This window comes from Microtus ochrogaster, chromosome 2, assembly GCF_000317375.1.
Source record: "Microtus ochrogaster isolate Prairie Vole_2 chromosome 2, MicOch1.0, whole genome shotgun sequence".
In the NCBI taxonomy this organism is placed as follows: domain Eukaryota; kingdom Metazoa; phylum Chordata; class Mammalia; order Rodentia; family Cricetidae; genus Microtus; species Microtus ochrogaster.
The window spans coordinates 9,817,055-9,832,935 of NC_022010.1; positions in this window are offsets into that span (position 1 = coordinate 9,817,055).

Below are 15,881 nucleotides of genomic sequence, written 5' to 3' on the forward strand. Positions count from 1 at the left end.
CACCTGTACACACCCCATGAGTGCATTGCACACACATACACACCATGTGTGCATCTGCACATACATGATACACACCTGTACACACCCCATGAGTGAATTGTACATACATACACCATGTATACATCTGCACACACATGATACACACACACCTGTACACATCCCATGAGTGCATTTGCACACACACACACACACACACACACATACACACGGTGATTGTGGGCCTCTGTCCCTCTCCACTGCTCTTTGGGCCCAGGCCCCTGTTGGGACAATCAGGTTCTCCACAGCATAAACAACACCACCTGCTCATGAGCGGAGACATTTTGGAATAAACCTTTCGTCCTTGGAAACTGATTTTCTTGGGGATTTTTTGCTATCTTGGTGGTAACTCCTCCTCCCCCATCTGTGTATATAAGGTGGGGACTCTGCTGGCCATGGCTGATCTAACTTGGGTCACTGAGCTTGGTCAGATTGAGAAGTAAGTAGGGAATTAGCTGAGGATACCTGTGGGTGTGTCACATGTCCCTTCTGGAGATGTTCCAGCTGGGGAAGGGGGGGGGGGCTTTGACCTGATCGAGGGATCGTTCCTCGGTTGGTTCGTGACATGATGGCATAGGGACTTGGCTGAAGGTGAGGTATGCATTGGAGGTATATGTTGGGGACTCTTCTGCCCCAGCCTTTTGCTATGTTTTCTTTGCTTTGGGACCACAGGGATGCTTAAAGGTGATACGATGTATATCCACTTTTGAGGAAAGAAAATACAAATGTTTCTTTTAGTAAAAGTTAAAGACATCACATCTCTCTCCTTCTATTTAATTTCCTCACTCTTTGTCCCCTTTTTATCTTTCTATTTGACAGTTTCAACCACGTGGCCCAGACTAGCCTCTCTAACTTATTACCGTCATCCTCTTTCAGCTTTTCCAAGTGTGAGGACTCAGACGTATACCATGTGTTTTGTCATCCATATATTTCCTTATCCCCAAAACAAAGATAAAACAATGTCTGTTTCATGGTGAAGCTAGAAAAATTACATGTCAGCTATGAGAAGTTTCTGGAACACATGAACTGGTCACTAAATGGTTTGGAGGATATACTTGCAGCTCATCCTCGGAGCCATGGGAAGCATCCAGCACAGCCTTCTATGTCTTGTGAGTGGTTCAGAGAGGCTAAGCAACCGCCTAGGGATACACACTAGTTCAGGAGACTCCCAGGATTTAAAGCCAGCAACCGAGCTGCAGCACTAACGGTTTAAGTACTGAGCTGCTTCTTGGTGAGGGAAGTATGTTGTTTTATTGTCAAAGCTGATGTGTGCGGTGTCTAAAAGACCCAATCCAGAGAATAAGGAGTAAGAAGCCAATGGGGAGAAGGCACCTGGGCCCGGAGGTCAGTGCTGACTTCAGACTGTGCCCTCTGCTGCTGCTCCCACCTTCCAAACAGCCTCAGGCTGTCCCCTGGTCGCCTCCTGCCTGAAAGTCACCAGGCCTCGGAGTACATGTCTGCTTTGCCCACACCTTGCCCTGCTCAGAGTGTTTTCAGTTATTTATTGATTTATTTTCTTGGGTTTTTTTCAAGACAGGGTTTCTCTGTGTAACAGCCCTGACTCACTCTGTAAACTAGACTGGCCTCGAACTCACAGAGATCCACCTGCCTCTGCCTCCCGAGTGCTGGGATTAAAGGTGTGCACCACCACCGCCCAGCCCAGTTTTAGTTCTTTATTACAGATTTGGTTTTGCCTTGGTTTTACCAGGAGAATAACAAGGGCTTGTTACAAAAACCTAAGAAAACAAAGGACAGAGTAAACATTTTGTCCCACATTCTAGAACCTCACTGCCCAGAGGAAATAAGGGTCACTAACTTTGTGAGCAGCCTTCTTTGTTTTTCATTATTTTCTTTCGGGGGAGGGGCAGTGCTGAGGATGGAACCCAGGGCCTAATGCAGGTGAGACCAACACTATACCACCAAGCAACAGCCCTGAACGCTTCATTTTTATTTTTAGAAATAAAAAACTTGGGGCTGGAGAGATGGCTCAGCAGTTAAGACCACTGGCTGCCCTTCCAGAGGACCTGAGTTCATTTCCCAGCACCCACATGGTGGCTCACAATAGTCCATAGTGGGATCTGGCGCCCTCTTCTGGCATAAAGGTGTACATGCAGATAGAGCACTCATACATAAAATAATTCTTTATCTAAAAAAGGTAGAAAGCATTACATAATTTTACTTTCTCCAAAGTTCTGTGGGTTTTTTTTGTTTTTTAAAAATATTTTTTACGGTTTATTTATTTTATGTGCACTGGTGTGAAGGTGTCAGATCCCCTGCAACTGGATCTTCAGACAGTTGTGAGTTGCTATGTGGGGTGCTGGGAATTGGACCCGGGTCCTCTGGAAGAGCAGTCAGTGCTCTTAACCACTGAGCCATCTCTCCAGCCCCAAGTTCTGTGTTTTATTGTATGGTATATAACATATATCTTTCCATGTCAGTACATTCAACCCCATAGGAAGTGTCTCCCAGGTCAGCCATGCTAAAGTTGGTTTCACAGATCCCTGGCTGATGGATATGGAAGTTGCTTCTGTTTTCTGTTGTGGATTATAAACAATTCTGTGTGGACTGGGGAGAGAGCTCAGTGGGTAGAGAACTTGCTTAGCACACAGCAAGCCTGGGGTCCCGTCCCGCGAACAACATAAGCCAGGTGTGGTGACGTCATCCCGGCACTGGGTGGAGGTGGAGGCAGGAGAACACAGTGAGTTTGAGGACAGCTTGGGCCGCATGAGAATTCGTCTTGAAGAAGTAAATAAACAAAAACAAAGCAGCCTCTGTCTCCAGAGTGCGGTACTAATGTATGTTTCTGAGGAACAGGTTAGTAGCATGGTTGCGAAGCCGCGGTCTCTCATGTAAGTCCATTGTCTCTGTGAGCTCTCAGAGATGCAGACAGGGTGAGCTCTCTCTCTCTCTCTCTCTCACTCTCTGGCTGTCCTGCGGGTATCTCACTTCAACATTCACCATTCTCCACTTGCTGAGAATCCTCCTGGAAGGATGTCGCATCCACGGCTGTCCTCACAGATTTCCAGTTCCAAGGAGGACACCCTTGTGCCCACCACCTACAGGTCACAAACCCACAGGCAGCTTTTTACCCTTTGAACTTTTCTCTTTTTTTTCCGCTCATTTATTTGCTGTGTGTGAATTTACTGTCAGGGGCCTGACATCTACCCTTCTGCAGAGCGGTCAGGAACCAGGACCCAGTGACTTGTGCTAGGAGGAGGCAGGTTGCCAAGTCCCTGAGATGTCTGCTCTGAGGGAGAAAGAAGCAAAGGGCAAAGGTCAGAGGTCACTGAGCATTCCCACGGGTCTCACTGGAATGCAACACGGCCAGGATTCAGTAAAGGGGATGAATAACCAAATTTAAAAATATTATTATTTGTTATTTATTATTATTATTATTGTGTGTGTGTTTGCTTGTGCCACGCTCACATGGCAGCTTGCATGTGGAAGTCAGAAAACAACTTTATGGAATCAGGTCTCTCCTTCTACCTTTGCCCTCTGTGTGATTTTCATGCCCCTCACTCACATGTAGCAGTATTCACGGGTTAGATGAGAACGTGAAGAGGGAGTCGGTTCTGTTCTACCCCGTGGACGTCAGAGGTTGAGTTTAAGTCATAAGCCTTAGCAGCATCCCCATGTTCTGGCCATCTCCCGGGCTCCAGGCTCAATCTGTTTTGCCACACGGTTTTCCAAAAGGATAAAAATGACCAACAGGGGCCGGGCGGTACACACTTTTAATCCCAGTACTTGGGAGGCAGAGGCAGGTGGATCTCTGTGGGATGGAGGCCAGCCTGGTCTACAGAGTGAGTTCCAGGACAACCAGGATTGTTACACAGAGAAACCCTGTCCCAAAAAGAAAGAACAAAAGAGACAGAGAGAGAGAGAGAGAGAGAGAGAGAGAGAGAGAGAGAGAGAAGGGAGGGAGGGAGGGAGGGAGGGAGGGAAGGAGGAAGGAAGAAAGGAAGGAAGGAAGGAAGGAAGGAAGGAAGGAAGGAAGGAAGGAAGGAAGGAAGGAGAAGGAAAATGAGCCATGGAGCTGGTTGAAATTCCTGGCAGCACCGTGTCAGGCCCATGACTGTCCACCTCCCCAGAACTTAGTCACTGACAAGTCCTTGGACTCCATATTTCTGGGCAGGGGACACCCAAATAGAAGCTATCGGCAACTGTGGTCAACCTCTGGGTACTTCTTTCTAGCTCTCCCTTCCCCCTCTGCCTTTCTACTCCTGGCATGGCCACCTTTTCCTGCAGACCAGATCCTCCATTGGCGCCAAAGCCACGATTGAGAGGCAGTTTAGGGACTGGAGATGTGGCTTGATCGAGAGCTGGTCTGGGTTCATTCCCCCACGGTGCTACAATCCTAACTCTGAAGGGGTGGTAGAGGCAAGAGGGTCAGAAGTTCAAGGCCACCCTTGGCTTCACAGGGAGATCAAGGTCAGGCTGACTATGCAAGGCCCTGTTTCAAATATCAAAACTTAAGCAGACAAAACTTAGGGGCCAGGGAGATCGCTCAGTGGAGAAAGGTAGTTGTCATTAAGCCAGAGACCTGAGTTCAATCCCCAGGACTCCCATGGTGGAAAACAGCAGAAACCAACTCCTGAAAGTTGTCCGTTGTCCTCTCTCCGTCTCTCTGTCTCTGTCTCTCTGTCTCTGTCTCTGTCTCTCTGTCTCTCTCTCTCTGTCTCTCTCTCTCTCTCTCTCTCTCTCACACACACACACACAGTAGTGCTGCTGCCACTCAGGGTTAAAAATCCGTTGCGGATTGACTGGGGCCAGGGATTTGACCTTCTCTGTTTCCTCTGGGGAGCCCTGTCTGCGTCACCCAGGGTGGGACGTGTAAGGCTCTGGGTATCTTTGATGGATATCGTGTGGACTGACTTCCACTTCCCATCCAGGCTTCACCATGAGAAGTGGGTCAGAGTGTCTAGGAGCCGGGGTGGTACGCAGCTCCTCGGGTACAGGGGAAGGCTGGTGAGGCATCCAGGCACCTGCCTTCTTGGCAGAGGAGAGGAAAATGGGGGTGAGGGAGCGCCAGGGCAAAGCTCCCTTTCCTGGCTTTATTTGTTTACTTCCTGCATGAGCCATCATAGAGAGCACCAAGCCTTCATTATATTAACTACCAGGGCCTTTTCTTCGGTTTGCCAGGAATCGCCAGGAAATGGTAGGTTATTGGTGACTAATGACCACTTTTCTTTTCTAAAAAGCCAGCCAGCCCCAACAGGATCATCAGGGCAGGCTTTCTTGTGACCCTTTTCTGACCTCCTGTGTTTACAAAGAGTAGGTGAGAGAAATTTCCCAAGCAACAACTGGGTGCCTCTGTAAGGCCAGAATCAAAGTTTTAGGCATTAAACATCCACAAAGCCCCTGCTAGCCTGTCCCACCTTCCCCCTCTGGACCCAGGCAGAAACAGCATAAAGGAATCCACCGGTTTCTTAAGACCTGGGGCGGTGGGGAGGGGGCTTGACACGAACGTAACACCCAGCAGGTGAGGACAGGTGGAACTAGCAGAGTCTGCTCAGAAGAAATATTGACTGGAGAAAAAAAAAGTTTTGTGCAGCTGAATTACTGACCTACGGATACTGTTGGAATATTTGAAGTAAGGACATTTTTGGTAAAAGTTGAGTATTATGTCCAGGCCTGTTGCCTCTGCACCCTGGAGGCAGAGGCAGGAGACTCGCCCCAAGCTGGAAGCCAGCAGCAACACACCACTGTAAGAAGAGAGTAGCACACTTCAGTGAGGATCACATGGCAATTCAGATTTAAATAGTTTAGCATCAATACTTACCTCTGAGTTTGGGGTCTGAGTCTTCTTAATGGACATGGCCTCATGTAGCTCAGGCTAGCCCCAAACTTGTTGTGTAACCACGGATGACCTGGAGGCTCTGTCTCTCTTGCCTCAACCTTCCAAATGCTAAGAGCACAGGTTGTGCTGTGACGTCCATTTAATAGGGTTCTGGGGTTTGAACTCTGAAAATTATATATATTCCTACACTCTCCTCATCCCTACCCCTACAGGAGTGCACTGTGTAGCCCAGGCTGGCGTGAAATTCTCTCAGCCTTCTAAGCACAGGGATGACAGACCTGCGACACCATGCCACACTTGCTGAGAGTCTTCTTCCCCCACTCTCTGACGTCATGACTACTTCTGTCTCATCCAGAACGAGTATGCACGTGTATAACCAAACTAGTCATAGCAGGCAAGAAAGAATGGGACAGTAAGACAAGCCTGGCCTCTTGGAGGTGTCCAATGTGAAGAGGTCTCACGTGGTGAAGGCAGAGTGGGTGTCCTGGGGTGATGGGACAGTTTGGAGAGGGGCGTAAGAGTGCAGCTTATGGTCTCCAGGAATTTGTGTGTTCCAGGAATCCAGGCAGACACCCAAGCCACCACTGGGTATTGGAAGCAGAGCTCAGGTCCTCTGCAGGAGCAGCCAGGTTCCTGGGTGTCTTTGTCGATGCCCTTATTCATGTATTGTCAACTTCAGCTCACAATAGGAACTTAGAGGCTTTAGAGAGGTCATTGATGCCAGTGCTGTCCTGCCCTGTACAGCTGATGCCAGTGCCGTCCTGCCTAAGACAACTGATGATGCCAGTGCCGTCCTGCCTGATACAGCTGATGCCAGTGCCATCCTGCCTAAGACAGCTGATGCCAGTGCCGTCCTGCCTGATAAAGCTTACTCTTTTTGTTGCTATGATAAATGCCTGGCAGAAGCAGCTTGGAGAAGGAGGGGTTCATTCTGGTTCAGGGTTCGAGGCAACAGTCCATCATGGTAAGGAAGGCATGGCGGTTTCCAAGGGTGGAGCTTGGCGCTAGGACATCTTGATGGACTGGGAACAGAGAGAGGCTTGAAGAAGCAGTATCAGTTTGGCTCAGTGACCCCCTTTCTCCAGCACTGCTCCAACCCCAGAAGGTTCCACAAATTCCCGGTGCAAACACATGACCCTGTGTGTGTGTATGTGGTGGGGACGGGTTTACATGAAATCCAGACCATGGCTTGTCAATGGGTTAACACTAAACTCATCTTGGAGACCAGTCCCTGGCCATGTCTGTAAGGACTTTTCTAGATTAGATTCACTGATGAATCTACCTTAAATATGAGCAACAATATTCCATGGGTTGGGAGAAACTCTCTCTCTCTCTCTCTCTCTCTCTCTCTCTCTCTCTCTCTCTCTCTCTCTGGTTTTTCAAGACAGGGTTTCTCTGTGGCTTTAGAGCCTGTCCTGGAACTAGCTCTTGACTAACTCTTGTAGACCAGGCTGGTCTCGAACTCACAGAGATCCGCCTGCCTCTGCCTCCCGAGTGCCGAGTGCTGGGATTAAAGGCGTGCGCCACCACCGCCAGGCAAGTGTGCCACACTCTTATTAGTGAGTGTGTGTATGTGCACATTTGTCTGTGTGTGCATGCATGTGTATGAGAGTATTTGTACATGCATGAATGTGTATGCATTCATGAGTGTGTGCATGTGTGTGCATGTGCATGCACGTGTGTGCATGTGCATGCATGTGTGTGTATGTGCGTGCATGTGTGTCAGCCCTGTTGGGGCTGAGGGCAAGGACAACTTTCAGAAGTCAGCTCTCTCCTTCCACCCTGTGAGTCCAGAGCCCAGAACCCAGACCCTTAGGCTTGGCAGCAAGCTCCTTCACTCCCCAAACCATCTTGCTGTCCCTTCCCTGTTGTTATTTTATTTCCTGAAATATAGGGTTAGATTGGGAGGGGCCTTGGGGGAATATTTTGTCCCTTGTTCTGTTTGTGAGTGGGGAGACTGAGGGTCGGCATCACGTGGCAGGTGAGGGACACTGGACAGATGAGCTCTCTTCCACCTTGGCAGCTCACAGTGTGTGTCCCTGGCCCTACTGCAGACTCCCTGGCTTCCCAGACTTGCCCAGGCCTCTGATAGTAGGGCCACATGAGCCAGCAACACCCAGCCCTTTGCAACACTGTTGCCGTTGTGCAGGTTTTACTTTTAGCAGGGAGATGGAAGCTGGGTGGTGGCTCTGGTGGGGTGGGTACCTTGAGGGTGAGTACATCATCTCACTTTCATAGCTGGGCAGAGCTAGGGGAGGTGGGCAAGGCCGTAGGCATTGCAGGCTGCAGGTCTTGCTTTCTTCTAAATAATTCCGTGAAGCTGTATAAACTTCATGTATGAAAAAAAAAAGGATTCTACTTAAATAAACACTCCCTCCATCCACCCGCCTGTGTTCACTGCCCAGGAATGAGCCTCACCCCTCACGATGCCCAGAAACTCCCACTATATCCCGTAACCTCGTATTTTTCTCCGTGCCCTTCAATAGTCACCATCCCGCAGGTGCCTATCAAGGTAGGCAGTGTCCGATGACAGGTTTGTGTAAATAAATACAGGATTCATCCTTGTGAGTGCCAAAGCCAAGCCACAGTGGGGGGATTGGAAAGGAGAGAGCCAAGAGAAAGGCAGGTGGGTGGATAGTTTCAGTGGGATGTTCCTTGTGGTGGCTCCTTGAGTCAGGCTGGGGAGATGAGATGAGGTGGGATGCCGCTGGGTGGAGCTGAACCTCTGCTGCAGGGCCCGGCAGGCACCATCTCCCGGAATCAGTCCAGTTAGAAGCTTTTAGTCCCATGATTTATGTCCTCATAGTGACATATCTCTGTCCTAAATGCAGCACCATCACCACCAGGAATCCCACAAAGGGAAGAGCGATGCCTCAGTGACTTAGAGCCTGCCCTGCTGCACAGCCATAAGGGCCTGAGTTTGGATCCAGGCCCCCATGTAAAAAGCCACATATTGTGCTGCTGGTAACCCCAGTGCTGTGGGTAGTTGGAGACAGGAGGGTTGTTGGGGCTTATTGGTCGAGTTCCAGGCTCATGAGAGACCCTGTCTCAAAGTAATAAGGTAGAGAAGGATGGAACAGAACACCTGATGTTTCCATCTGGCTTTTGTGCACATAAAGGCATGGCACACACATACATGTACATGCACATACATGTGCAACACATACATAGGCATGCGCATACATCTGAATGCACACACAGACATCCCCACCCTGAGAAGAGTCTTTTCCTTCCACACAAAGCATCTTTGAATTTGATAATCTCATGCATCCTTGAAGAAGGACTCATACAGCAAAGAGCTGGCCCATGATTCATGGGTCACAATCCCTTCTCCTCCCTTCCTTCCTCAGGTCATCAGCTTCCTGGGACCCATTGCAAACTGCTTCTGTTTCCACCCTTCACTAATGTGGGCTAATCGTTGTTGCATGTGTCTGAGCTCATTTGCACCAGGGTTCTTCTTTATTCACATTCCTTTGTGTGTGTGCATGTGACAGACACGAGTGTTGTGCCCCAGACTACAGTAGAGAGCATGGGATTTCCTGGAATTAGAGTTGCAGGGAGTTGTGAGCCATCTGATGGTTGCTGGGAACCAAACCTAGGTCCTCCAATATTTTGTAAACCATCTGTCCTGTGCACTAGTTTTGAGACAGGGTCTCACTATGTAGCCCTGACTGGCCTGGAACTCAATATGTAGATCAGGATGGCCTTGAAATCGCAGAGATCTGCCTGCCTCTGCCACCCACACGGTAGGTTTATAAGCATGTGCCATCACACCCAGCCAAAGGTGTCTTTTATTTTGGTTTAGAATTTTTTTTAAGAAAAAAATATTTAAAATGTATTTATTTTTACTTTATGCATATAGGTAGTTTTGCTTTATGCTCGTCTGTGTCCTGCGTGCATGCAGTGCTTGATCTTGCCTCTAGAACTAGAGTCATGAACGGTTGAGAGTTGCCATGTGGAACCTTGGTCCTCTGAAGACCTCTTAACCACTGAGCCATTTTTCTTCCTGTTTTTTTTAAAGGTTTAAATTACATTTATTTATTTAGCTATTTATCTGTATGTGTAAGGGTTGTGGGGGGCTGTGGGGGTGCAAAAGGAGACTCTCATTTGTTTCCTGGCAGCTCAGACCTGAATAATCACACAAAACTATATCAACTGTAAGTTGATATAAGTCAAAAGTTTAGGTGTATTTAGGCTAGTTCTTACATCTTAAATTAGCCCATTTCTATTCATCTATGTATCACCATAAGGCTGTAGCTTACCAGTAAGGTTCTGGTACCTTTCTCCTTCGGCAGCTATGTGGTGTCTCCCTGACTCCATCTTCTCTTTCTCTATATCTTTGTTCAGATTTCTCGCCTAGTTTTATTCTGCCCTGCCATAGGCCAAAGCAGCTTCTTTATTAACCAATGAGAGGGGAATCCCACATCATCTCCCTTTTTCTGTCTAAATAAAAAAGGAAGATTTTAACTTTAACATAGTAAAATTACAAGTAACAAAACAGGTATCAAGCTAGAATTATACTTACAACATTTGGTCTATTTGTATCTATAAAGTTTCATATCTAATTTATATTTTATCATAATTAAGGAAAACTATAATTATCTGTCTTCAACTCCATCAAAGACCCCAGAAGGATATACTACTTTGGTAAACAGGAAGTACATTTTAAACAACTTCCCAAACTCTAGAATTGACAGAGACATCTCACTGCCTAGACAGTCACCCAAAGTTCTTCTGTAACGTTGAGGCATCCATCTTCAGCCTACAGGCCCATAGTATCTAGAAGACTTTTCCATAAAGCAGGAAATTTGAAAGACTGTTTCACCTGTATTGGCAGTTTGTCAGTCACTTCCTCTGTGTCCTACATAATGTCTGGCAGACTCTGTCATGAAGCAAGAAGCCCCAAGGACTGTCTCACCTTTTTGGCAAGTTCAGCAGTTATTTTTCTGTGGGTCCTGCATGTCCAGTTCAAACAGCATACTGTCAAGCAGTCCAGGCAAGAGCAGTTTCTTGCCCAAATGGCTAGCTTTGTCATGTTAAAGGCGAATTCCATACCGTTTCTTCAATGCCTATCAATGTTTCTGAAGTAATTGATGCTGCCAGAAGCAGACATGTCTCACTGTTGAGAAAAGTCTAAGTTCTTAAAACCTTTTAAATGCCATATTCTATAGGTCTTTGAAAGATTTGAAGAATAACCATCCATCTGAAATATATCATCTCTGTACATCTAGAAAACTTAACTAACATAACTACAAGTTTGACTATATATGACTATATATTAATTTATAATTTTAAATTATAGATTACATTTTAAATTTTTTAAATATTTATTTATTTATTATGTATATAATATTCTGTCTGTGTGTATGCCTGAAGGCCAGAAGAGGGCGCCAGACCTCTTTACAGATGGTTGTGAGCCACCATGTGGTTGCTGGGAATTGAACTCAGGACCTTTGGAAGAGCAGGCAATGCTCTTAACCACTGAGCCATCTCTCCAGCCCCTAGATTACATTTTAAAATGAGCTATATAAACATAATAACTTAAACAAGAGCAGAAATAACCTAATACAACTTCAAATTTGTATCAATAGATCAAGATTCATACCAATGCAAAGTATTTATCTCTATATTGTAATCACTTATTTTTATTAACCATTTATAACCAACTTTTTTTTTGGTCTTTAAAGACAGGATTTCTCTGTGTAGCTTTGGTGCCTGTCCTGGAATTAGCTTGTGGAGAGCAGACTGGCCTCAAATTCACAGAGATCCACCTGCCTTTGCCTCCTGAGTGCTGGGATTAAAGGTGTGCGCCACCACTGCCTGGCTCCAACCCTTTTAAAATGAAAATAAACATTTACAAACAATCATTTTGAAGATTTGGGTGTAGTTTTCTCCAAACTACTTCCTATTGTTTATTGGGCGAAGTATTTTTAGGGTTCATGGAGATTTTTCAGGAGGGGGTTGTTCCATCAAACCACATTAGCTGGAAGGAATTCACAGGTTCTCATCTGTGGAAACAAAAGAAGAACCTATTTTCCTTAGATTCAAATTTTGAAGTCAAGATACCTTCATGTTGGTTTACCTTAGCAGCCCCCACAATCAGATGCCTTTCTGCAGTTAGCTCATTAACAGTCAAAAAATTCAAAGAGGCTATGAGAGATGGCTTGGAGATTAAGAGCACTGGCTGCTCTTCCAGAGGTTCTGAGTTCAATTCTCAGCAACCACATGGTGATTCACAACCATGTATAGTGAGATCTGGCATTCTCTTCTGGCCTGCAGGCACACTTGCAGGCAGAACACAGTATACATAATAAATAAACCTTATAAAAAATTCAAAGAAAACACAATAATACACATAATCCAGATTCTCTGTGAATATTACATCTTTACATGATTTATTTTTTACTCTATTACTTTTTAACATTTATTTTATTATCTTAACTCATTTAATCTATGACTGTACTTTTATATTACTTTTACTCTCTTTAAAGACTTTTATTTTTTAATTTTTTATTTTTTTTGACTTTTATTTTTTAAAACTATTTTTTTCTATAACTTCCTATACCTAATTTATTTTTCTTAAGTGTACATACATTTTTTTAAAAACACTCTATGACCTGTTCAAAGATTTATTTTTGTCTGACTCTGTCTTTATTGTGCATCTGTAATCATTTTCTGACAATTCTTTTTTTAGACGCTCAGTAGGCAAGGCTATAGGACTAATGGTCTGGCTTTGCCTGTTGGCTCTGCCCAGTCCAACATGGCGGAGGTCTGGTCACTGCAAGCCATGCTCACTGCCCCACTCCAAGCACACAGTGGGTCTACGCTGCCATTAAGCAACTTGTAGCACTCTGCTCACAAACCCCATTTCAGTGCTCCATAACAAGACTTCCAGAAATAGCCAGTGCCATTCATACCACCAGTACAAACCAGGAAGCTGTCTCTTAAAGCAGCCAGCAAACAGAGCCTATCTGGAAAAAAAAAAGCGTGGCTACCAAGAAGCTGCACTTGGCTCCCATTTTTGTGGGTCTAGAAGCCCTCTTTCATTTATTTAATTTTGTCTCAAGATTTTTATTTTAGGTGTTGTGTGGATCCATGTCTCAAATGGTGAGCACCATTTTGTAAAAGGAGACTGATCGTTTGTTTTCTGGCCACTCAGATCTGAATAATTACACAGAAACTATATTAATTATGACATTATTTCACCAATAGCTTAGGCATATTCCTAGCTAGCTCTTACATCTTAAATTAACCCATTTCTATTAATCTGTGTATCATAAGGCTGTGGCTCAAACTGGTAAGTTTCAGGTACCTTTCTCCTTCAGCAGCTACATGGCATCTCCATGACTCTGCCTACTTTCTCTCTATATCTCTCTTCGGATTTCCCACCTGTCTGTATTCTGCCCTGTCATAGGCCAAAGCAGCTTCTTTATTAACCAATGGTAATAAAACACTTTCAGCATTCACAGGGGAATCCCACATCAGAAGGGGTGCACGTGAATGGTGAGGCACACACATGGAGATCAGAAGACAACTTGGAAGACTTGGCTCTTTCCTCCTTACCCTGTGGGTCCCAGATATGGAACTCAGGCCATGTGACTTGGTGGCAAGGACCTCGACCCACTGTGCCATCTTGCTGGTTCCCAAAAGTCTGACTTTGTAACAAAGCTCACCATTAAATTTTCATGGAAGCAGTTTGCCAGTTGTTGCTGATGGTAACCGGGTGTAGTTTTTATACTATCAGTTACGGAGGGATGGTGCCTCCTGCTTCTTTTATAAAATGGAAGTTTTAAATAGAAAACTCCCCAGGCAGGCAGTGGTGGCGTACACCTTTAATCCCAGTACTAGGGAGGCAGAGGCAGGTGGATCTCTGTGAGTTCAAGGCCAGCCTGGTCTACATAGTGTGTTCTAGGATAGCCAGGGCTGTATATAGAGAGATCCTATTTCAAAAAACAAACAAAAAGAAAAGGAAAAAAACAAACAATGGCAACAAAACTCTCCTTTGTTTACTTTTTCATTTTGTTATATATATATATATTTGGTCTGAGGTCCTCCACCTCAGACTCCCAGTTGTTGGAATTAGAGGTTTGTACCACTGGGTTAAACTTACAATAATTTATCACAAACCTCAAAATAACTAGGAAAGAGGAAATCAAAGTTTCCTAATACAAAGAACGCCTGTCCACCTGGCTCTGCTCTTACATGCTGCATATGGGTGTTAGATTATCATACAGTACATCTAAATATATAATAATATCAATTAAAGCTGTAGACATATAACTGCAGTGAATTCTATGTATCCTTACTCCATAAAAATATGCACCAAAGGAAGTTTAAAAAAAAAAACCCACATATAAAACTGGCAATGTGGCATTCTAGAGACTAAAAGGTTTTGGTAGCAGGAGGCCAGATTTCCTTTCTCATGCTACAGGATACATTTTGGAATGAGATGGCCAAAAGGGATTTTCTCTCCCGTTCAGTCCCTGCGGAAAGGTGAGGTGGGGAGTCTGGGATGGCCGCTGAACAGGAGGCATAAGAAATTGGCTTGGTGCATGGGTGGTTTAAGAGTCCACGGTGCGTGGTTGTAAATTTACAGGTGTGAGAAGCAGGCGTACATGCGGGGGCAGGGGCTGAGGCCGGAGGTTTGCTGTGGATCTCGGCCTGTTTCAGCGCCTGTGGTGGGCAAAAGGCCTCTGTTAATGACTGGCCTGACCCTGAGTTTGCACGATGGAGTCGGGAGTAACCTCACTTGGGTCAAGCCAACACCTCGAAAATGAGTTCTATAAAAGTGAACCCAATGAAAGACTTAGAACTCTCTTCTACAGGCTAGAGAGGTTTTCTTTTCCTTCCATAGAGAGCAGGCAATGACCACTGTGGGGTGGGTGGGTGGAAGTTCCTCCTCCCTAGAACATTCTAGAAGCTTTCTTGTGGGACTATGGGAACACATGGAGAAATCTTTCACACTTAGTCTCATTCAGGTGCTATCTTTTTTTTTTTTTAATTTTTACTCATCAGTCAGAGAAAGTGGTAAGAATACAAAGTTGGAAAGCTCGGGGGGGGGGCAGGGCTCAGCTGCAGAGTCCTTGTCTAGCAGCATGTGCAAGGCTCTGGGATTCATCCCCAGCCCTGACAAGAGAGGGGGAGAGAGAGAGACAGAGACAGAGAGACAGAGAAAGAGGGGGAGGGGGAGAGAACATCTGAATGCCAAAGTGCCCATGTGAAGGTCCAAGGATGGGTCCTCCCCTTCCGTCCTGTCTGAGACACTGTCCTTTGCTGTTGCCTGCTATGAACGCCACACTTGCTGTCCCAAAGGCTTTTAGAGTCTCTGCTGTCCCTGTGTCTGTGTCCCATCCCACAGCAGGGGCTCAGACTGGGACTGCCACCCCAACTCAAGAAGACCATCATGGAGCAGCAGAAAGTCTGAGGTTTCCTGGCAGCATTGATAGAGTACCCTGAATTCCTCTGACAGCCATGGATTATGTAATTATGGAATAATTGATTTGGGTGGTGGCGGAGAGGGTGTATTTAGAACAGACAAGAATGCTGCAAACAGGGAGAGGCAGCAGGTGACAGGAGTGATGGATTGCTGGGCAAAGTTGGAAGGAAGATGGGAGCAGATGAGAGTCAGCCACGGGCCCCAAGACTTAACACAGAGCTCTGGCACGAGGCCAGCATCGGATGCCTGCTCTACCTGACTTTCAGGACTCGCCTGCCCTTTGTGGGATCAAGTTGAACCCGGTCACAGCTACTGCAGCCTTCGGCAGATCTGCCAAAGTTCTGTCACCTTGTGGTTTCCTGGTGGCAAAAAGGGACATGCCTGAGAAAATTAAATTCCTTCAACAAAGATGAAAAGAGGAACACGAAGTGTTAGCGGAGTTGCTGAGTGTCAAATCCATGCTATTTTACCGAGGCCTCCGATAGCATGAGAGTCAACTTTTACAAGATACACACAGGATGCTGGTGGCGCACACCCTTAATCCCAGGAGGCAGAGATGGGTGAATCTCTATGAGTTTGAGGCCAGCCTGGTCTACAGAGATGTTACAGAGA